At 48.9% G+C, this 19552-nt stretch overlaps 1 protein-coding gene across 2 annotated transcripts in view; it reads left to right on the top strand.

The window, feature by feature from the left end:
- Positions 1 to 19345, top strand: part of LOC102119531 (ankyrin repeat domain-containing protein 18A) — an 81849-nt gene extending 62504 nt beyond the window's left edge. Inside the window, exons 20-21 of one of the 2 annotated variants that reach the window (XR_012424931.1) lie at positions 17509 to 17616; positions 19208 to 19345. The gene's annotated coding sequence lies outside the window, so the exon portion shown is untranslated. The remainder of the gene's footprint in view (positions 1 to 17508; positions 17617 to 19207) is intronic. The other variant, XM_045372927.3, reaches the window with a different exon arrangement.
- The last annotated feature ends 207 nt before the right edge of the window (positions 19346 to 19552 follow it).

Here is a 19552-nt window from a genome sequence, read left to right as displayed (position 1 = left end):
CTGCGAATTCTTACCCAATACCTGGACAATCATTATACCTTGGAGGTAGTTAAGTTGTTTGTATTTCAGAGGCTCAGGGGCAGAAGAGACTGCCTTGTCTCAGATACAACTTTGGGCTTCGGACATTTGAGTAAATGCTGGAATGAGTTAAGACCACGGGGACTGTAGGTAAGGCATTGTTGTATTTTGCAAATTGAGAAGGACTTGAGATTGGGGGAGGCAGGGACAGAATAAGATTCGGCTGTGTGTCCCTACAGAAACTTAGGTGGAACTGTAATCGGAAACGTTAGAAGTGGGACAGGTGGAAGGTGATTTAATCATGGAGAGCAGTGGGTGTTGGAAGGTGGGAATTAGGGAGAATGGGGGGATTATGGTGGGGGTGAGGGGTAAAAGGTGGGTGTTGGGGGAGGATCTCGCACAAATGGTTAAACACTATCTCCTTAATGCTTTCCTCATGATGGTGAGTTCTCATGATGATTCTGGAGCTGTAAGATTAAACGGATACCGTTCTGCTGGGTTTTGGACTTTCAGTGGGCCTGTGATCCCATTTGTGTTATTTTCCTGACAAATCTCTTCCCTTTGGATTGAGAAAACTTATCCAATGTCTGTGCCATCATTGTACCTTGAAAGAAAAGAACTCCCTTTTAAATTCAGGGACTCACAGGCAAAAGGGACTGTAGCCTTTTCTCAGATGAGATGTTGAACCTTTTACATTTGTGTTAATGCTGGAATGAGTTAAGACTTTTGGCACCTTTTGAAAAGGCATGAATGTATTTTACTCAGTGAGAAGGATACGCTATTCGGGGAATCAAGGTCAGAATAATATGGTTTGGCTCTGTGTCCCTACCAAAACACATGGGAAATTGTAATTACAAATGTAGCAGGTGGGGCCTGGTGGAAGGTGATTTATTCATGTACTTGAGACGGGTGGTGTTGGAAGTAAAAAGAAGTGGGTAAGGTGGGGAGGAGTAGGCTGGCAGTATAGTGGTGCAAGGGCGGTGGGTAGTAGGAACGGGGAGTAACCTGCTACAGAAGCAGAGGCTCATGGAAAACCTCTACTAGGGCAGTGCACCTGTGGCTTTGCAGGCTTTAGCCCCCATGGCTGCTTTCATGGGCTGGGCTGCTGTTGAGTGCCTGTAGCTTTTCCACACTGAGTGTGGGAGCTTTTGGTGGGTCTATGACTCTGGAGTCTGGAGGATGGTGGTATCCTGTATGGGGGCTCCAGGCCCATATTTTCCTTCTGTACTGCCCTAGTAGAGGTTTTCCAAGAGGCTCTGCCTCTGCCTCAGGTTTCTGTTTGGAAACAGTACAGGGTGGATGAAGGGTATTGGGTGGATCCTTCACCAATAGTTAAGCATCACCTTCTTGATGCTGATCTCCTGACACTGAGTTCTCAGGAGATCTTGTTGTGTAAGAGGATGTGGTGTTATGCCCAGACCGGTCGTTTGTTCCCCAAAGAAGACCACCAGAGTACAGAGTCAAAGCCAAGCGGCAAGGATCTTTTACTGCAAGTTCGAACTTGGTCCCTCCATTCCACAGCATGCAAGAGGGCCCGGAACAATGCGAGTGCTTGCTTTTTATAGCCTGATGTAAACAGGATATGTAAAGTTACAGAGGAACAAGGGAATTCTTTTGGTTACAGCACTATAATTGGTTAACACTATACATTTAGCATTTTTTATTGATTCTCGCTGTGTCCTTATCGGAGATTTTCCAGGTGTTGTTTTTCTAAAGTTGAGAGACATATGGAGGAATGTGTTTGTGCTGGGCTCAGGGAGTTGGGAGATATATGGAGGAATGTGTCTGGTTTCTTTCAGTGGCACCTCTTTCCTCTCTCTGTCTTGCTTCTACTCCTGGAATATGAAACATTTCATTGCCACTTGGCCTTCTGGTATAAATGGGAGGCTTCCGGAGTCCTCCTAAAAGCAGAAACTACTATGTTTTCCTTACAGCCTGCAGAATTGTGAGTCAATTAAACCTCTTTTCTTTCTGTACAAACAGAAAATACTGCAAAGTGAAGCTATGAAATGCCTTCAAGGCCTTCCCCAATCTCTTGGTTGTTAGCACTGGGCTTTTTTAATGCAAATATCTAAAACCTTCTTGAAGTACCCCCATAATGGACTTTTCTCCTTTTAGCACATTGACAGGCTGTGACAAAGATAGCTGAAAATGTAGAAGCAGGTTCAGAAATGGGTAATGCTCAGAGGTTAGAGAGTTTGGAGAGCTTGGAAGACGACAGGAAGATGAGGGAAAGTTTGGACCATTGTAATGACTTGTTAAATAGTTGTGATTAAAAGGCTGACAGAAGGATGGACAGTGAATGCCAGGCTTAGACGGTCTCAGATGAAAATGAGGAACTTACTGGAAACAGGAGCCAAGGTTTTTTTGTTTTGCCTTAACAAAGAATTTATCTGCACAGCGTCCTTGCTCTGGAGATCTCTGAAACTTTGAACTTGAGGCTGAAGATTTAGGGTGTATCTGGTGGAATGAACTTCTAAGCGGCAAAGCTCAAGAGTTGTCCTGCCTACGTCGAACAGCTTTGTGTGTATTATGTGTGACCAAAGAAATAGACCTTAAGTTGGAACTTACATTTAAATGAGAAGCAGAGCTTAATCCTTTGTAAAATTTGCAACCTAGTCAAGTGGTCAAAAAGAAAAGCTGATGTTCAGGGGAAAAATTCAAGAAGGCTTTGGGTATTTCCATAAAAAGGAGCCCAGTGCTAATAATTCAAGACATTGGGAAAAAGGCCTTGAAGGCATTTCAGAGACCTTTGTAGCAGCCCTTGTTTTCGCTAGCCCTGGGTCTTAGGAAAAAAGAATGTTTATTGGGCCAGCCCCATGGCCCAAATGCTGTGTGCAGCCTCAGGACACTGCTGCCTGCACCCCTACACCTTCATCTCCAGCTCCAGCCATGGCTGAAAGATGCACAGGTGTAGCTTGGGTCACTGCTTCAGGGGTGCAAGCTCCAAGCCTTGGTGGCTTCCACATAGTGTTAAGCCAGCAGGTACACACAGCACAAAACTAGAGGCTTTGGAGCCTTTGTCTAGACTGTATGTATGGGAAAGCCTGGGTGTCCAGGCAGAACCTTTTCCAAAAGGCAGAGCCTCATGCTAAACCTCTACTCGGGCATTGCAGAACAAGCATATAGGGTTGGAGCCCCCATACAGGGAGGCACCATTTTCCAGACTCCAGATTCATAGACACACCAACAGCTTACACCCTTAGTGTTGAAAAGCTACTGGCACTCAACAGCAGCCCAGCCCATGAGGGCAGCTGTGGGGAAAGACCCTGCCATGCCACAGGTGCAGAGCTGCCCAAGACCTTGGGAGCCCAGCCATCACACCACACTGTGCTCTGGATGTGGGACGTAGATTCAAAAGATGATGATTTGGAGCTGTAGGATGGAATGACTGGCCTGCTGGATTTTTGACTTGCATGGAGTCTGTAAGTCCTATCTGTGTTTTGTGCTTGTTTCTAGCAAATTTCTTTTTGGCTAGGGATAGTTACCCAATGCCTGTACAAGCATTGTACCTTGGAAGTAGTTAATTTGTTTTGTATTTCAGAGGCTCAGGGTCAGAAGGGACTGTAGCCTTGTCTCAGATGAGACTTTGGGCTTTAGACATTTGAGTAAATGCTGGAATGAGTTAAGACTTTGGGGGACTGTAGAGAAGACATCATTGTATTTTGCAGTGTGAGAACGACATGAGATTTCAGGGGCCAGGGGCAGAATAATATGATCTGGCTCTGTGTCCCTACCAAAACTCATGTGTAATTGTAATGGGGGAATGTTAAAGGTGGGGCTTGGTGGAAGGTGATTTAATCATGGTGGACAGTGGGGGTTGGAAGTGTGGGTGTGGGAAGAATGGGGGTTCATGGTGGGGGTGGTCGTGAAGCATGGAGACAGGGACAGATCCTTCACAAATGGTTAAACGCTATCTCCTTAATGCTGTCTGTGTGATAGTGAGTTCTTGTGATAAATGAATTCTCTCCTGCTGGCTTTTGGGCTTGCATTGGGCCTGTGTCCCAATTGTGTTATTTTTCTGGGAAAATCTTCCCTTTGGATTGAGAAAGCTTACCCAGTGCCTGTACCATCATTGTAAATTGAAGGAAAAGAACTTCCTTTTACATTCAGGGACTCGTAAGCAGAAGGGAACTGCAGCCTCGTGTTGGATGAGATTTGAACTTATTACATTTGATTTACTGCTGGAATGAGTTAAGGCTTTTGGAAACTTTTCAAAAGGCATGTTTGTATTTTCCTCTGTGAGAAGGACATGAGATTTGGGGGTGTCAGAATTAGAATAATATGGTTTGGCTGTGTTTACCTACAAAAACTCATGGGGAATTGTATTTCCGAATGTTGGAGGTGGGGCCTGGTGGGAGGTGATTTAATCATAAATGGGAGACTGGTGGGGGTAGAAGGAAAAACACGTGTGTAGGGTGGGAGGTGCGGGCTGGCAGTAGGGAGGTGGGAGGGTGGTGGGCAGTAGGAAGGGGGAGTAGCCTGCTTCAGAGGTACAGCCTCAAGGAGAACCTGTACTAGGGCAGTGCACCTGTGGCTTTGCAGGCTTTAGCCCCATGGCTGTTCTCATGGGCTGGGTTGATCTTGAGTGCCTGTAGCTTTTCCACACTGATTATGTGAGCTGATGGTGGGTCTATGAATCTGGGGTCTGGAGGATGGTGACCCCCCCACATGGGGGCTCCAAGTCCATCTTTTCCTTCTGCACTGCCCTTTCCAAGAGGCTCTGCCTCTGCAACAGGCTTCTGCCTACAATCAGTGGGGGGTGGTTATGTGGTGGGGGTGGATCTTTCACCAACGGTTAAGCACCATCTTCTTGATGCTGACCTTGTGATACTGAGTTGTCATGAGATCTGGTTGTATAACAGTGTGGCACCTTCTCCTCTCTCTGTCTTGCTCCTACTTCTGCCATATAAAATATTCTGTTGCTGCTTGGTGCTCTGGTATGATTGGGAGGCTTCCTGATTCCTCCCAGAAGCAGAAGCCTCTATGATTCCTTTAAAGCCTGCAGAACCATGAGCCAGTTCAACCTCTTTTCTTTATGATCATACAGAAAATTAGTGTTCTGAAGTGGAGCTATGAAATGCCTTCAAGATCTTTTCCTTCTTTTCTTGGCAATCAGCACTCATTTTCTTTTCATGCGAATATCTGTAGCCTGCATGAATTTCCCCCCTGAAAATGGACTTCTTTTACCACATTGACCGGCTACAACAAAGAGAGCTAAAAATGTAGAAGCAGGTGGAGAAGTGTATGACGGCCAGAGGTTGGAAAGTTTGGAGGGCTTGGAAGATGACAGGAAGATGAGGGAAAGTTTGGACCATTGTACAGACTTGTTAAATAGTTATAATTAAAAGAATGACAGAAGGATAAACAGTGAAGGCCAAGCTTTAAGGTCTCAGATGAAAATGAGGAGTTTACTGGGAACAGGAGCCAAGGTTACATTTGTTTTGCCTTAGCAAAGAATATCGCTGCATGATGCCCCTAACCTGGAGACCTGTGAAACTTTGAACTTGAGGGGTGATGGTTTCGGGTGTGTCTGGCGGAATGACCTTTTGGCAGCAAAGCTCAACAGGTATCCTCTCTGTGTCCTGGTCTTCTGTGTGACCAAATAAATGACCTCAAGTAGAAATTTATATTTAAAAGAGAAGCAGAGCTTGAAAGTTTGGAAAATTTGCAGCCTGGCCAAGTGGTCAAAAAGAAAAGCTGATTTTCAGTGGGAAAATTCAAGACAGCTTCAGAAATTTGTATTAAATGGAGTCCAGTGCTAATAGCCAAGATAATGGGAAAAAGGCCTTGAAGGCATTTCAGAGACCTTTGCAGCAGCCCTTGCTGTCACAGGCCCTGAAGCCTAGGACAGAAAAATGGTTTTCTAGGACATAATGGTTCCTGGCCCAGCCCCATTGTCCTCTTCTATGTGCAGCCTTAGGATACTGCTGCGTGCATCCCTGTAGCTCCCGCTCCAGCCATGGCTGAAAGATGCACAGGTACAGCTTGGGTCACTGCTTCAGGGGTGCAAGCTCCAAGCCTTGGTGGCTTCCACATAGTGTTAAGCCAGCAGGTGCATAAGCACAAGACGAGAAACTTCGGAGTCCTCATCTAGACTCAGAGTATGTAGGGAAAGTCCTGGGTTTCAAGGCAGAAGCTTTTCCAACAGGCAGAGCCTCATGGTAAACCTTTACTAGGACAATACAGAAGGAACATACAGGGTGGGAGCCCCCACACAGGGAGCCACCATTCTCCAGGCCCCAGATTCATAGACCCACCAACAGCCTGCACCCTTAGTGTTGAAAAGCTACTGACAGTCAACAACAGCCCAGCCCATGAGGGCAACTTTGGGGAAAGACCCTGCCATGCCACAGGCGCTGAGCTGCCCAAGACTTTGGGAGACCAGCCATCAAAGCACCCTCTGCTCTGGATGTGGGATGTAGATTCAAAAAAAATGATTTGGAGCTGTAGGATGGAATGACTGGCCTGCTGGGTTTTTGACTTGCATGGGGTCTGTAAGTCCCGTCTGTGTTTTGTGCTTCTTTCTAGCAAATTTCTTCTTTTTGGCTGGGAATGCTTACCCAATGCCTGTACAAGCATTGTACCTTGGAAGTAGTTAACTTGCTTTGTATTTCAGAGGCTCAGGGGCAAAAGGGACTGCAGCCTTGTCTCAGATGAGACTTTGGGCTTCAGACATTTGAGTAAATGCTGGAATGAGTTAAGACTTTGGGGGACTTTAGAGAAGGCATCATTGTATTTTGCAAAGTGAGAGTAACATGAGGTTTGGAAGGCCAGGGGCAGAACAATATGATTTGGCTCTGCGTCCCAACCAAAACTCATGCAGAATTGTGATGGGGAATGTTAAAAGTGGTGCTTGGTAAAAGGTGATTTAATCATGGTGGACAGTGGGGATTAGAAGTGAGGATGCGGTGAGTTTGGGGGGTTTACGTTGGGGGTGGGGGTGAAAGATGGGGCTGGGGGGCAGATCTTTCACATATGGTTAAACAGTATCTCCTTAATGCTGTCTATGTGAAAGTCAGTCCTCGTGATGAATACATACTCTCCTGGCTTTTGGGCTTGCATTGGGCCTGTGTCCCAAGTGTGTTATTTTTCTGGAAACTTTCTTCCCATTGGACTGAGAAAGCTTACCCAATGCCTGTACCATCATTGTATCTTGAAAGAGAAGCACTCCCTTTTACATTCAGGGACTCATAGGCAGAAGGGACTTCAGCCTCATGTTGGATGAGACTTTAAACTTTTTACATTTGAGTTACTGCTGGAATGAGTTAAGACTTTTGGAAACTTTTGAAAAGGCTTGTTTGTATTTTACTCTGTGAGAAGGACATGAGATTCAGGGATGTCAGGGTCAGAATAATATGGTTTGGCAGTGTTTCCCTACAAAAGATCATGGGAAATTGTATTCCCGAATGTTGGAGGTGGGGCCTGGTGGGAGGTGATTGAATCATGGACGGGAGGGGGTTAGGAGTAGAAGGAAATAGAAGTGGGTAGGGTGGGGAGGAGTAGGTTGGCAGTAAAGTGGTGAGATGGTGGTGGGTAGTAGGACATGGGAGTAGCCTCCTGCACAAGCAGAGCCTCGTAGAAAACCTCTACTAGGGCAGTGTACCTATGACTTCAGGGTTTAGCCCCCATGGCAGCTCTCATGGGCTGGGCTGGTCTTGAGTGCCTGTAGCTTTTCCATACTGAGGGTGCAAGCTGTTGGTGGGTCTATGAATGTTGGGTCTGGAGGATGGTAACCTCCTGTGTGGGGGCTCCAAGCCCATATTTTCCTTCTGCACTGCCCTAGTAGAGGTTGTCCAAGAGGCTCTGCCTCTGCAACAGGCTTCTACCTGGAAACAGTGGTGGGGTGGGGGTGTTGGTAGGGACAGATATTTCACCAATGATTAAGCGTCGTCACCTTCTTGATGCTGATTTTGTCATAGTGAATTATCAGCAGATCTAGTTGTATAACAGAGTGTGGCACCTCTTTCCTCTCTCTGTTTTGCTCCTACTTCTACCATATGAAACATCCCGTTGCCGCTTGGTCTTCTGGTATGATTGGGAGGCTTCCTGATTCCTCCCAGAAGCAGAAGCCTCTATGATTCCTTTAAAGCCTGCAGAACCATGAGCCAGTTCAAGCTCTTTTCTTTATGATCTTACAGAAGATTAGTGCTCTAAAGTGGAGCTGTGAATGCCTTCAAGGCCTTTTCCTTATTGTCTTGGCAATCAGCACTCGGCTTCTTTTCATGCAAATATCCAATCCCTTTGTGAATTTTTCCCCTGAAAATGGACATTTCTTCTTTTCACCACATTGACAGGGTGCAACAAGGATGGATGAAAATGTAAAAGCAGGTTCAGAAGAGGGTAACAGCCAGAGGTTGGAAAGTTTGGAGGCCTTAGAAGAAGACAGGAGGATGAAGGAAAGTTTTGACCATCGTAGAGACTTGTTAAATAGTTATAATTAAAAGGGTGACAGAAGGATAGACAGTGAAGGCCAGGCTTACAATGTCTCAGATGAAAATGAGGAATTTACTGAAAACAGGAGCCAAGGTTACATTTGTTTTGCCTTAGCAAAGAACATCGCTGCATGATGCCCCTAACCTGGAGACCTCTGAAACTTTGAACTTGAGGGTGATAATTTGGTTGCATGAACTTTTGGCAGCAAAGCTCAGCAGGTGTCCTGTCTGTGTCCAACAGCCCATGGTCTTCTGTGTGACCAAATAAATAACCTCAAGTGGAAACTTATATTTAAAAGAGAAGCAGAGCTTAAAAGTTTGGAAAATTTGCAGCCTGGCCCAGTGGTCAAAAAGAAAAGCTGATTTTCAGTGGGAAAATTCAAGAAAGCTTCAGAAACTTGTATAAAATGGAGTCCAGTGCTAATAGCCAAGACAATGGGAAAAAGGCCTTGAAGGCATTTCAGAGACCTTTGCAGCAGCCCTTGCTGTCACAGGTCCTGAAGCCTAGGACAGAAAAATGTTTTCCTGGGCCAGCTGCAAGGCCCCACTGCTGGTCTCAGCCACAGCACACTGCTGCCTGCATCCCTGCAGCTCCCGCTCCAGCCATAACTGAAAGATATACAGGTACGGCTTGGGTCACTGCTTCAGGGGTGCGAGCTGCAAGCCTTGGTGGCTTCCACATAGTGTTAAGCCAACAGGTGCACAGAGCAAAAGACTAGAACCTTGGGAACCTTCATCTAGACTGCAGAGCATGTACAGAAAAACCTGGGTTTCAAGGCAGAAGCTTTTCCAAGAGACAGACCCTCATGGGACACCTTTACTAGGGCAGTACAGAAGGAACATATAGGGTTGGAACCTTCACACATGGAAGCATCATTCTGCAAACCCCAGATTCATAGACCTACCAAGAGCTTGCACCCTTGGTGTGGAAAAGCTACAGGTACTTAACACTAGCCCAGCCGATGAGGGCAGCTGTGGGTAAAGACGCTGCAAAGCCGCAAGTGCAGAGCTGCCCAAGGTCTTGGGAGCCCAGCCATCACACCCCTGTGCTCTGGATGTGGGATTTAGATTGAAAAGAGATGATTTGAGCTGTACAATGGAATGACTGGTCTGCTGGGTTTTTGACTTGCATGGGGTCTGTAAGTCCGATCTGTGTTTTATGCGTCTTTCTGGCAAAGTTTTTTCTTTTGGCTAGAAAAAGTTTTTTCTTACCCAATACCTGTACAGTCATTGTACCTTAAAAGTAGTTAACTAACTTTGTATTTCAGAGGCTCAGGGGCAGAAGGGATTGCAGCCTTGTCTCAGATGAGACTTTGGGCTTTGGACACTTCAGTAAATGCTGGAATGAGTTAAGACTTTGGGAGACTGTAAAGAAGGCATCATTGTATTTTGCAGTGTGACAAGGATATGAAATTTGGGGGAACCAGGGTCAGAATAATATGATTTGGTTCTGTGTCCCTACTGATACTCATGTGGAATTGTAATGCGGAATGTGAAAGTGGGGACCTGGTGGAAGGTGATTTAATCATGGTGAAGCATGGATTTTGGAGGTAAGGGTGTGGGTGGAGATTATTTTGGGGGTGGGGTTGAAAGATGAGGATAGGGGATGCATCCTTTCCAAAAGGTTAAACACTATCTCCTTAATGCTGTCCACATGATAATGAGTTCTCTTGATGATTATGGAGCTTTAATATTGAGTGAATAGTGTCCTGCTGGGTTTTAGACTTGCATTTGTGTGATTTTTCTGGGAAATTTCTTCCCTTTGGATTGAGAAAGCTTACCCAATGCCTGTACCATCACTGTATCTTGAAAGAAAAGAAATCCCTTTTGAATTCAGGGACTCATAGGCAGAAGAGAATGTAGCCTTGTCTCAGATGAGACTTTGAACTTCTTACATTTGGAATGAGTTAAGACTTTTGAAAATTTTGAAAAGGCATGATTCTATTTTGCTCTGTGAGAAAAACATGAGATTCTGGGGTATCAGGGTCAGAATAATATGGTTTGGCTGTGTGTCCCTGTGAAACTCGTGTGGAATTGTAATCCCAAATGTTGAAGGTGGGGCCTGGGGGGGTGATTTAATCACAGATGGGAGGGGGTTGGAGTGGAAGGAAAAAGGCTGGGTAAGGTGGGGAGGAATGGGTTGGCAGTAGGGTGGTGGGAGGGTGGCGGGTAATAGGAAGGGGGAGTAACCTGCTGCAGAGGCAGTGGCTCATGGAAAACCTCTACTAGGGCAGTACACCTGTGGCTTCACAGGGTTTAGCCCCTGTGGCTGCTCTCATGGGTGGACTGGTGCTGACTACCTACAGCTTTTCCACACTGAGGATGTGAGCTGTTGGTGGGTCTATGAATCTGTGGTCTGGAGGTTGGTGGCCATCTGTGTGGGGGCTCCAAGCCCATATTTTCCTTCCACACTTCCCTAGTAGAGGTTTTCCAAGAGGCTCTGCCTCTGCATCAGGCTTCTGCCTGGAAACAGTAGGAGTTGGGGTTGGGGGCGAATCCTTCACAAATGGTTAAGCACCATCTTTTTGATGCTGACCTTGTGAGACTGAGTTCTCATGAGATCTGCTTGTATAATAGGGCATCTTTCCTCTCTCTGTCTTGCTCCTACTCCTGCCACATGAATCATCTCATTGCCCCTTGACATTCTGGTAAGATTGGGCGGCTTCCTGGGTCCTCCCGGATTCAGAAGCCACTATGTCTCCTTACAGCCTGAAGAATTGTGAGCCATTAAACCTCTTTTCTTTATGATCATAGAGAAAATTAGTACTGGGAAGTGGATGTATGAAATGTCTTCAAGGCCTTCTCCTTAATGTCTTGGCAATCAGCACTCAGCTTCTTTTCATTCAAGTATCTGAAGCCTTCTTGAATTTTCCCCCTGAAAATGGACTTGTCTTCCTTTATCACATTGCCAGGCTGTGATAAAGATAGCTGATAATGTAGTAGTTCAGAAGGGGGTAGCAGGCAGAGATCCGGAGAGGTCGAAGGGCTTTGAAGACAGGAAAATGAGGAAAAGTTTGGATCTTTGTAAAGAATTGTTAAATACTTGTGATCAGAAGGCTGACAAGAAAATGGTCAGTGAAAGCCAGACTTAGAAGGTCTCAGATAAAAATGAGGAACTTACTGGGAACAGAAACCAAGGTTACTTTCCTTTTGCTGTAGCAAAGAATGTGACTGCACGGTGACCCTGCCCTGGAGATCTGTGAAACTTTAACCTTGAGGGTTTTGACTTAGTGCGTATCTGGTGGAATGAACTTCTAGGAAGCAAAGCTTAAGAGGTGTCCTGTCTGCATCGAATAGCCTGTGCTCTAATGTGTGACTGAGCAAATGACCTCTGGATGGGACTTACATTAAACGAGTCCCAACTCTTATATTAAATGAAAAACAGAACTCAAAAGTTTGGAAAATTTGCAGCCTGGTCAAGTGGTCAAAAAGAAAAGCTGATTTTCAGGGAGAAAATTCAGGAAGGCTTCAGAAATTTGCATAAAAAGAAGCCCAGTGCTAATAGCCAAGACAATAGGAAAAGCCTTTTAAGGCATTTCAGAGACCTTTGCAGCAGCCCTTGCTGTCACAGGCCCTGGGCCTAGGAGAGAAGAATGGTTTACAGGGCCAGTCCTGTGACTCCCCTCTATGTGCAGCCTCAGGACACTGCTGCCTGCAGCCCTGCAGCTCCAGCTCCAGCCACGGCTGAAAATGCACAGATGCATCTTGGGTCACTGCTTCAGAGGGTGCAGGCTAGAAGCCTTGGTAACTTCCTCATTGTGTTAAGTCACTGGGTGGACGGTTTCTGAGACTAGAGACTTGGGAGCCTCTCATAGATTTTGGAAGATGTATGGAAATGCTTGGGTGACCAGACAAAAGCATCCCAAAAAGGCAGAACCTCACAAGAAATCTCTACTAGGGCAGTGCAGAAGGAAAAATAGGGTTGGAGCCCCCACACTGGAGGCCACCATCTTGCAGACCCCAGATTCATAGACCCACCAGTAGCTTGTACCATCAGTCAGGAAAAGCTATAGGCACTCAACACCCACCCAGCCCGTGAGGGCAGCCATGGGGCATAAACCCTGGAAAGCCACAGGGGCAGAGCTGCCCAAGGCCTTCAGAGCCCAGCCCTCACATCCCTGTGCCCTGGATGTGGGACAAGGTTTCAAAAAGGATGATTTGGGAGCTGTAGGATTGAATGGCTGGCCTTCTGGGTTTGGAGTTTCCTGGGTCCTGTAAGTCCTATGTTTTGTTCTTTCTGGCAAAATTCTTCCTTTCAGCTGAGAAAGCTTACCCATTGCCTGCACAAGCACTGTACCTTGGAAGTAGTTAATTTGCTTTATAGTTCAGAGGCTCATGGGCCTAAGGGACTATAGCCTTGTGTCAGATAAGACTTTAAGCTTTGGACCTTGGTATAAATGCTGGTATGATATAAGATTTGAGGGGGCTGTAGGGAAGGCATTGTCGTATTTTGCAATGTGAGAAGGACATCAGATTTGGGAGCCAGAGACAGAATAAAATTTAGCTCTGTGTCCCTACCAAAACTCATGTGGAATTGTAATGGGGAATGTTAAAGGTGGGGCCTGGAGGAGGGTGATTTAATCATGGTGGAGAGTAGGGGTTTGAAGGTGGGGAGTAGGGAGAATGAGGGGATTATGGTGGGGGTGAGGGGTGAAAAGTGGTGGTGGGGGATGGATCCTTCACAAATGATTAAACACAACCTCCTTGTTGCTGTGCTTATGATAGTGAGTTCTCTTCATGATTTTGGAGCTGTGAGATTAAATGGATACTGGCCTCCTGGGTTTTGGACTTGCATTGGGCCTGTGGTCCTATTTGTGTTTTTTTCCTGGGAAATTTCTTCCCTTTGGATTGAGAAAGCTTACCAAATGCCTGTACCATCATTACACCCTGAAAGAAAAGAACATCCTTTTTAATTCAGGGACTCATAAGCAAAAGGAACTTGTCTCAGTTGAGATGTTGAACTTTTTGCATTTGAGTTAATGCTGGAATGAGTTAAGACTTTTGGAACTTTTGAAAAGGCATGAATGTATTTTGCTCTGTGAGAAGGACATGAGATTCTGGGGTATCAGGGTCAGAATAATATGGTTTGACTGTGTTTCTTTACCAAAACTCATGTGAATTGTAATCCTTAATGTTGATGTGGGACCTGGTGGGAGGTGATTTAATCATGGCAGGAGGGGGTTGGGATTGGAAGGAAAAGGGGTGGGTAGGGTGGGGAGTAGGTTGGCAGTAGGGTGGTGGGAGGGTGGTGGGTAGTAGGAAGGGGGAGTAGCCTGCTGCAGAGGCAGAGGCTCATGGAAAACCTCTACTAGGGCAGTGCACTGTGGCTTTTCAGGCTTTAGCCCCCATGTCTGCTCTCATGGGCTGGGCTGGAATTGAGTGCCTATAGCTTTTCCATACTGAGGGTGTGAGCTGTTGGTAGGCTTATGAATCTGGGGTCTGGAGGATGGTGGCCTCCTGTGTGGGGACTCCAAGCCCATATTTTCCTTCTGCACTGCCATAGTGGAAGTTTCCCAAGAGGCTCTGCCTCTGCAGGAGGCTTCTGCCTGGAAACAGTGGGCAGTGGTGTGGGTGGTGGTTCCTTCACCAGTGGCTAATCTTCTTGATGCTGATGAGTTCTCATGAGATCTGGTTGTATAACAGGATGTGGCACCTCCTTCTTCTCTCTGTCTTGCTCCTACTCCTGCCGGATGAAATATCTCATTGCCGCTTGGCCTTCTGGTGTGGTTAGAAGGCCCCTGATCAGTGTGGGCCTGGTCAGTGGACTAGTCAGTTGGGACTTGGTCAGTGAGGCCTATTTATTGGGGGCGTGGTCAGCAGGGGTCTGCTTAGAGAGGGTCTCATTAGGGGGATCTAGTAATGGGGTCTTGGTGAGTAGGGACCTAGTGGCAGCCACTTGTTTGGTGTCTGCTCAGTGTAAAACTGGGCTGTGGGACTTTGTCAGTGGAGACCTGGTCAGCATGGGCTGGGTCACTGGTGACCAGGTCAAGGGGTGCTATTCCGTGGAGGCTGGTCACATGGGACCTAGTCAGCAGGGCATGTCCTCATCAGTGAGGTTCTTGTTAGTGGGGCCCTGGTCAGGGCAGCCTGGTCAGTGGAACCTAATCAGTGGGGACCTGTTCAGAGCGTGCGTGGTCAGTGGTGGCTTTTGTAGCACTGGTTTATGGGGTGACCTGGTCAGCGGGGATCTGAGCAGTGGTTGCCTATTCAGTGGGTCCTACTCACTAGGGTCACGGTCAGGGGCATCTGGTCACCTCAGGCCTGGTTAGTAGGGGTCTGGTCAGTGGCAGCCTGTTCCCTGGAGGCCTGGTCAGTGGGGCCTCATCTGTGGGGCCATGATCGGTGGAACCTGATTAGTGAGGCCTTGTCAGTAAGGACCTGGTCAGTGAGGCCTTGTCAGTAAGGACTTGGTCAGTAAGAACCTGGTCAGTGAGGCCTCATCAGTAAGGACCTGATCACTGGGACCTGGTCAGTGAGGCTTTGTCAGTGAGCCCCTGGTCAGTAAGGTCCTGGTCACTGGGGGCCTGGTTAGTGAGGCTGGTCATGGGATTCTAATCAGTGAGGACCTGATGTGCAGGATCTGGTCAGCAGGGATCTGGTCAGCAGGGGCTACTGAGCACTGCTGGGAGATGTCAGGTGCAATGCACATTATCAAGGGCCCTGTGGACAGCTGGGATGGCCCAGTGGTGCCCATAGACCCAGTCAAAAGTGGACAAAGCAGGTGTTTGGATGGACCTGGGAGATCCTGCTCAGAGATTTTGACAGGACATTGCTGTCCAGGCCTGACAGACTGGGAGGACCTGTTAAGTTCTCCATTCCTAGACCAGCCTCCCACACAGCATGGACAGTCTCTTACCTTTACCTTCAGGGCACTGACTGACCCATCTCACTCTAAGGCAACCAAGGCAAAGCTGAGGATCTGTGCCAGGCTGGGAGCCAGTCCCCTCTCTAAATGGGCCTGAGGGAAGCACCATCCCTGTCCCAGTCCACTGCAAGTTTCAGCCCAGGAGACACATAGGGAGGGGAGGATGGAATCTCCCTCCTGGCTGACCCTGGAAAAGCGGGACCTGGGAGAAGGGGACCAGGAGGAAGGGCCAGAGTGGCTGGTGAGATGGTCACAGTCTATGGGCTGCACAGGATGAAGGAAGCCAGGGAACAGGCAGGGTGGGCACCTGGGGTGCAGGGAGAGGCAGGTGCATGCTGGGAGGTCAGACCCTGTGAGGACTGTGGGGGTGTCAGGTGGGGTGGGCTCCAGGTGCACCAGGCAGGTCTCAGCCCAGGCTCCCTGGACCCCAGCCAGGTGATGTGGTCACTCCCTGGGGGACTGCTGTCGGGCCCCAGCCACCCACCATGGGCAGCACTGTCCTATCTCAGGTCTGGACTTTCTCAGATCCTGCAGAGGGCACAGCCTCCAGCCCAGGAGTGTCAGCCCCATGGTGCAACCCGAGCTCTCCATGGGCCTGGAGCATCCCCTGGCATTCCTGCGCTCCCTCTTCTCCCAGGTCCAGCTTTTCCAGTGTCAGCCAGCAGTGAGGCTCCATCCTCCCTTACCTGTGTGTCTCCTGGGCTGAAACTTGTGGAGGATTGAGACAGGAATGGTGCTTCCCTCAGGCGCATTTATGGTGGGGGACTGGCTCCTAGCCTGGCACAGGTCCTCAGCTCTGCCTTGGTTGCCTTAGAGTGAGATGGGTCAGTCAGTGCCCTGAAGGTAAAGGTAGGAGACTGTCCATGCTGTGTGGAAGGCTGGTCTAGGGATGGAGGACTTAACAGGTCCTCCCAGTCTGTCAGGCCTGGACAGCACTTTCCTGTCTCAGGACTCAGAAAGTTTAGTCTTGAGTTGGGACAGTGCTGCCCAGGGTGGGTGGCTGGGGCCTGACAGCAGTCCCCCAGGGAGGGACCACATCACCCAGGCGGGGTCCAGGGAACCTGGCCTGAGACCTGCCCAGTGCATTGAGGGTACACCTGGAGCCCACTCTACCTGATGCCCCCACAGTCCTTGCAGGGTCTGACCTCCCAGCATGCACGTGCCTCTCGCTGCACCCCAGATGTCCACCCTGTCTGTTCCCTGACTTCTTTCATCCTGTCCAGCAGGATGGGATGGGCAGGAGGACAGCCTGTGTGCCATTTCATGGCAAGTAGGAGTGACACACCATCCCTGGGAGGCACCATGGTTTCTGCCAAACCCAACCCCAGAACTCTGTCCCTGAGTTGGTTTTACCAAACCCAAAACCCAGAACTGCGGTTGTGGCTCAGGGGTCAGCACCCGCTAGTGCCAGGACACTACTGGGAGACTGGGTCCTGACCAAAGCCCATGGTGTCTGTGGCCTGAGGACAGGGTGTCTTGGGACCCAGGCCACCAATGGCCATTGGGTCATAGGGTCCCACTCCCAGTGTTTTTCCTTCCCTGGCTCCTTCTAGTTCAGTCCCATCAGGGCCCTGGAGCCCAAGACCCAGCACCCCAGGTCCCCTCCAGGAATCCTGGTGGCTTGGCTTACTTTATCGCATTCCATCTGAGAGCAAAAATGTCAGATCAGATGCACAGAAAAATGGCCCAAAGTGCTTAATGACTAGAAGAAGTCTAGGAACAGCAAGAAGGTAATAATGTGAAGAGGGGAGGACCTCCATGACCGGTGTCTGCAGAGCCAGGTGTACAGGCACCCAGTGCTGTGGTCTGGCACCACCTGCCTCTCAGAGGGTGGGTGGCACACTGTCCTTACCCGGAGGGCAGCAGGCCTGATCACCAGCTTTTCCACCTGTCCCTGCAAGCATCACGTTTCTAGAAGAGAATCTCATGCCAGAGCTTGGGCCATCCCTAGCTCAGAGATTAAGGGTTGTCTCTTGGAGGCCTAAATGAAAAAATAGGTCCAGATCAGAGTTCCTGATGCAGAGCACGCATCCACTCTTTGAATCGTGGGAGGGGAGGCCTGGTTTTAGGTAAACCTAACCTCTTTGAGGAACCACAGAGCCCAAGACTGGAAACCTCCAGAATCTTCTGGCCCCCGGTCCTCCCCGGAGACCCCGCAGCCTGTCTCACCAGGCACTCCTCTGTCTGTAGACGTCTCAGCTGCTCTACAGGGGAGTCCACTTTGAGGTGTGCGGCTGGGCATGGTCACTGCTGCTGGATGTCTGGACGGCGGAAACCAAGGACCTAGGAAAATACCAGGTACAGCCTTTCCACCCTCATCCGGAGCAGGACGAACAGGTCAGGCGGTGTCAGGAGCCCAGGTCTCCAGCTGGAGGGAACGTCAACCCTGCAGTGGGAACAGGGGCCCATCGCACATCCTAGGCACAGATGGTAATGTAGGCACCGGAGGTAAACTGGGCTTGGTACCCTTCCCTGGCTTCAGAAAGAAGCCAAACAAGGAGCATTTTGCAGAATGAAACCTTTCTTTCCAGAAGCACTGCTGACTGTTTGGTGGTTACCATTTGTGGCAGTGAGCCTTTTGTCCATTCTGAGGTTGGCTTGTCCATTCTGAGGTTGGCTTGGTTTCTCCTTTTGGCCCTGCTTGCCCTACAGACCATAAAGGAGAACAACAAGAGGCCCCCAGCAAACATCCACAGATGGCCCTGGACATCAACCACATTCTGAGAAACATGTCATGTTCTGGGAGGGCTAAGGCACCAAGTAAGGCCTATGGGGCTGGTGGGGCAATCCAGAGCTGTGGGGGCTTCCCATGGGAATTGGGAGGTCCCAAGGCACAGTCAGGGGTTCCACAGGAGGAGTCACAGAGTCACCAAGGGCTCTCCTGGCCCAGGGAGCAGTCAACACCATGGACTGAAGGAACATCTGCTGGGCTCCAAGCCCTGGGCCAGGCTGGGGCATGTGGGGCCAGGAGGCAGCTCAGAGTAGGAGGCAGAGAGAGAAGTGTTCTCAGAGGGCACCCGTATCTGGATATAATGTGGTCCTGAGATTCTGGCTGGGAACTGCTTCTAGGGTTTCATATGTGTTGTGCAGCTGCTTCCTCTCCCCAGCCTCACTCTGCAAGAATTCTAGTGATTATGTTGCCACCATCTTGGAGTTCCATGCCCTCATAGTTTAATGGCATCAGCAGATCTGCCTGTGCACAGACTTCCTGTGCTACCTCACTCCTGAGGGGTGATACTTCTGCAGGGCCTATGACCTGGTGCACAACTTTAGACACCATCATCGTGGAGCAGCACTGCACCCTTACTAGCCAGGGTGTTGGTGACACCCTTAAGGCCAAGGCCATGTTCAAGACTTCGGACTTCAGTGATGCACTTGTGCTGGGCAAGGTGGGCGTCTCCGGGATCTTAATTCAGGAGGTGGAATGCAGCTTGAGATCAAGTGTCTGATCAAAGAACTTGAACTTGATCTGGAGGGCTCTGGGGAGCCATGGAAGGTGCTGGATAAAGGAGGGACAGTCAGCCACGTTTTAGAGATGACTGTAGAAGGCTGAGTGGAAGCGGCAAACAAGAGCCAAGAGACCAGGGAGGGAGCTTGTGGGGCAGGTTTGGAGATGGCAAGGGAGGGATTCTGCTTGGATGAAAAGTCTTCAGGAACTATCTCAGGTTACACTCAGGTACCCTCAAAGCTAGTGTGTTCAGAGGTCTTGTCTCCAGGATGAAAGTGGGAAGGAGTTGTCAGACAAGGACATATATGGAGGCTGGCATCTTCATTAGTGGCAGTGGTGGTCCCATTGTGGACTACTGTAAGAACAGGGGTCTCTCCATTCAGGGACATGGTAGATGGACCCTATATCACTCCATTCTGCCCTTCCTTTCCCTTTCCCCAGTCTCCCCAGGGCCTGGATGCATGGGCGCTGTCCATCCTCTGGTGCTGAAGCAGCCAAGTGGCCCAAACCTACCTGGCTGCCTCTTAGGATATGACTGCACAGCCAGTGGCCTCTACTAGATCCTGTACAACTTCACAAGACACCCAGACACTGCGAGTGCTGCCAGCACGTGCTGCAAGAGTCCTGAGGGACCACAATCCTGAAGACATTGAATGGTGGGTGCAGGGCCTCATGGATGTTCCCCAGCCCTTCTCATTGGCTCTGCTTCAGGTGGTGAAGGGGGATAACGTTTCTGTCAATTCTGCCATTATTGACTAGCAGGAAAAGGAGCGGAGCCTAGAAGCA

The sequence above is a fragment of the Macaca fascicularis genome, chromosome 15 (assembly GCF_037993035.2).
Source record: "Macaca fascicularis isolate 582-1 chromosome 15, T2T-MFA8v1.1".
Lineage (NCBI taxonomy): Eukaryota > Metazoa > Chordata > Mammalia > Primates > Cercopithecidae > Macaca > Macaca fascicularis.
Note: the sequence above shows the minus strand (reverse complement) of the source record. Positions and strands in the feature narration are given on the sequence as shown.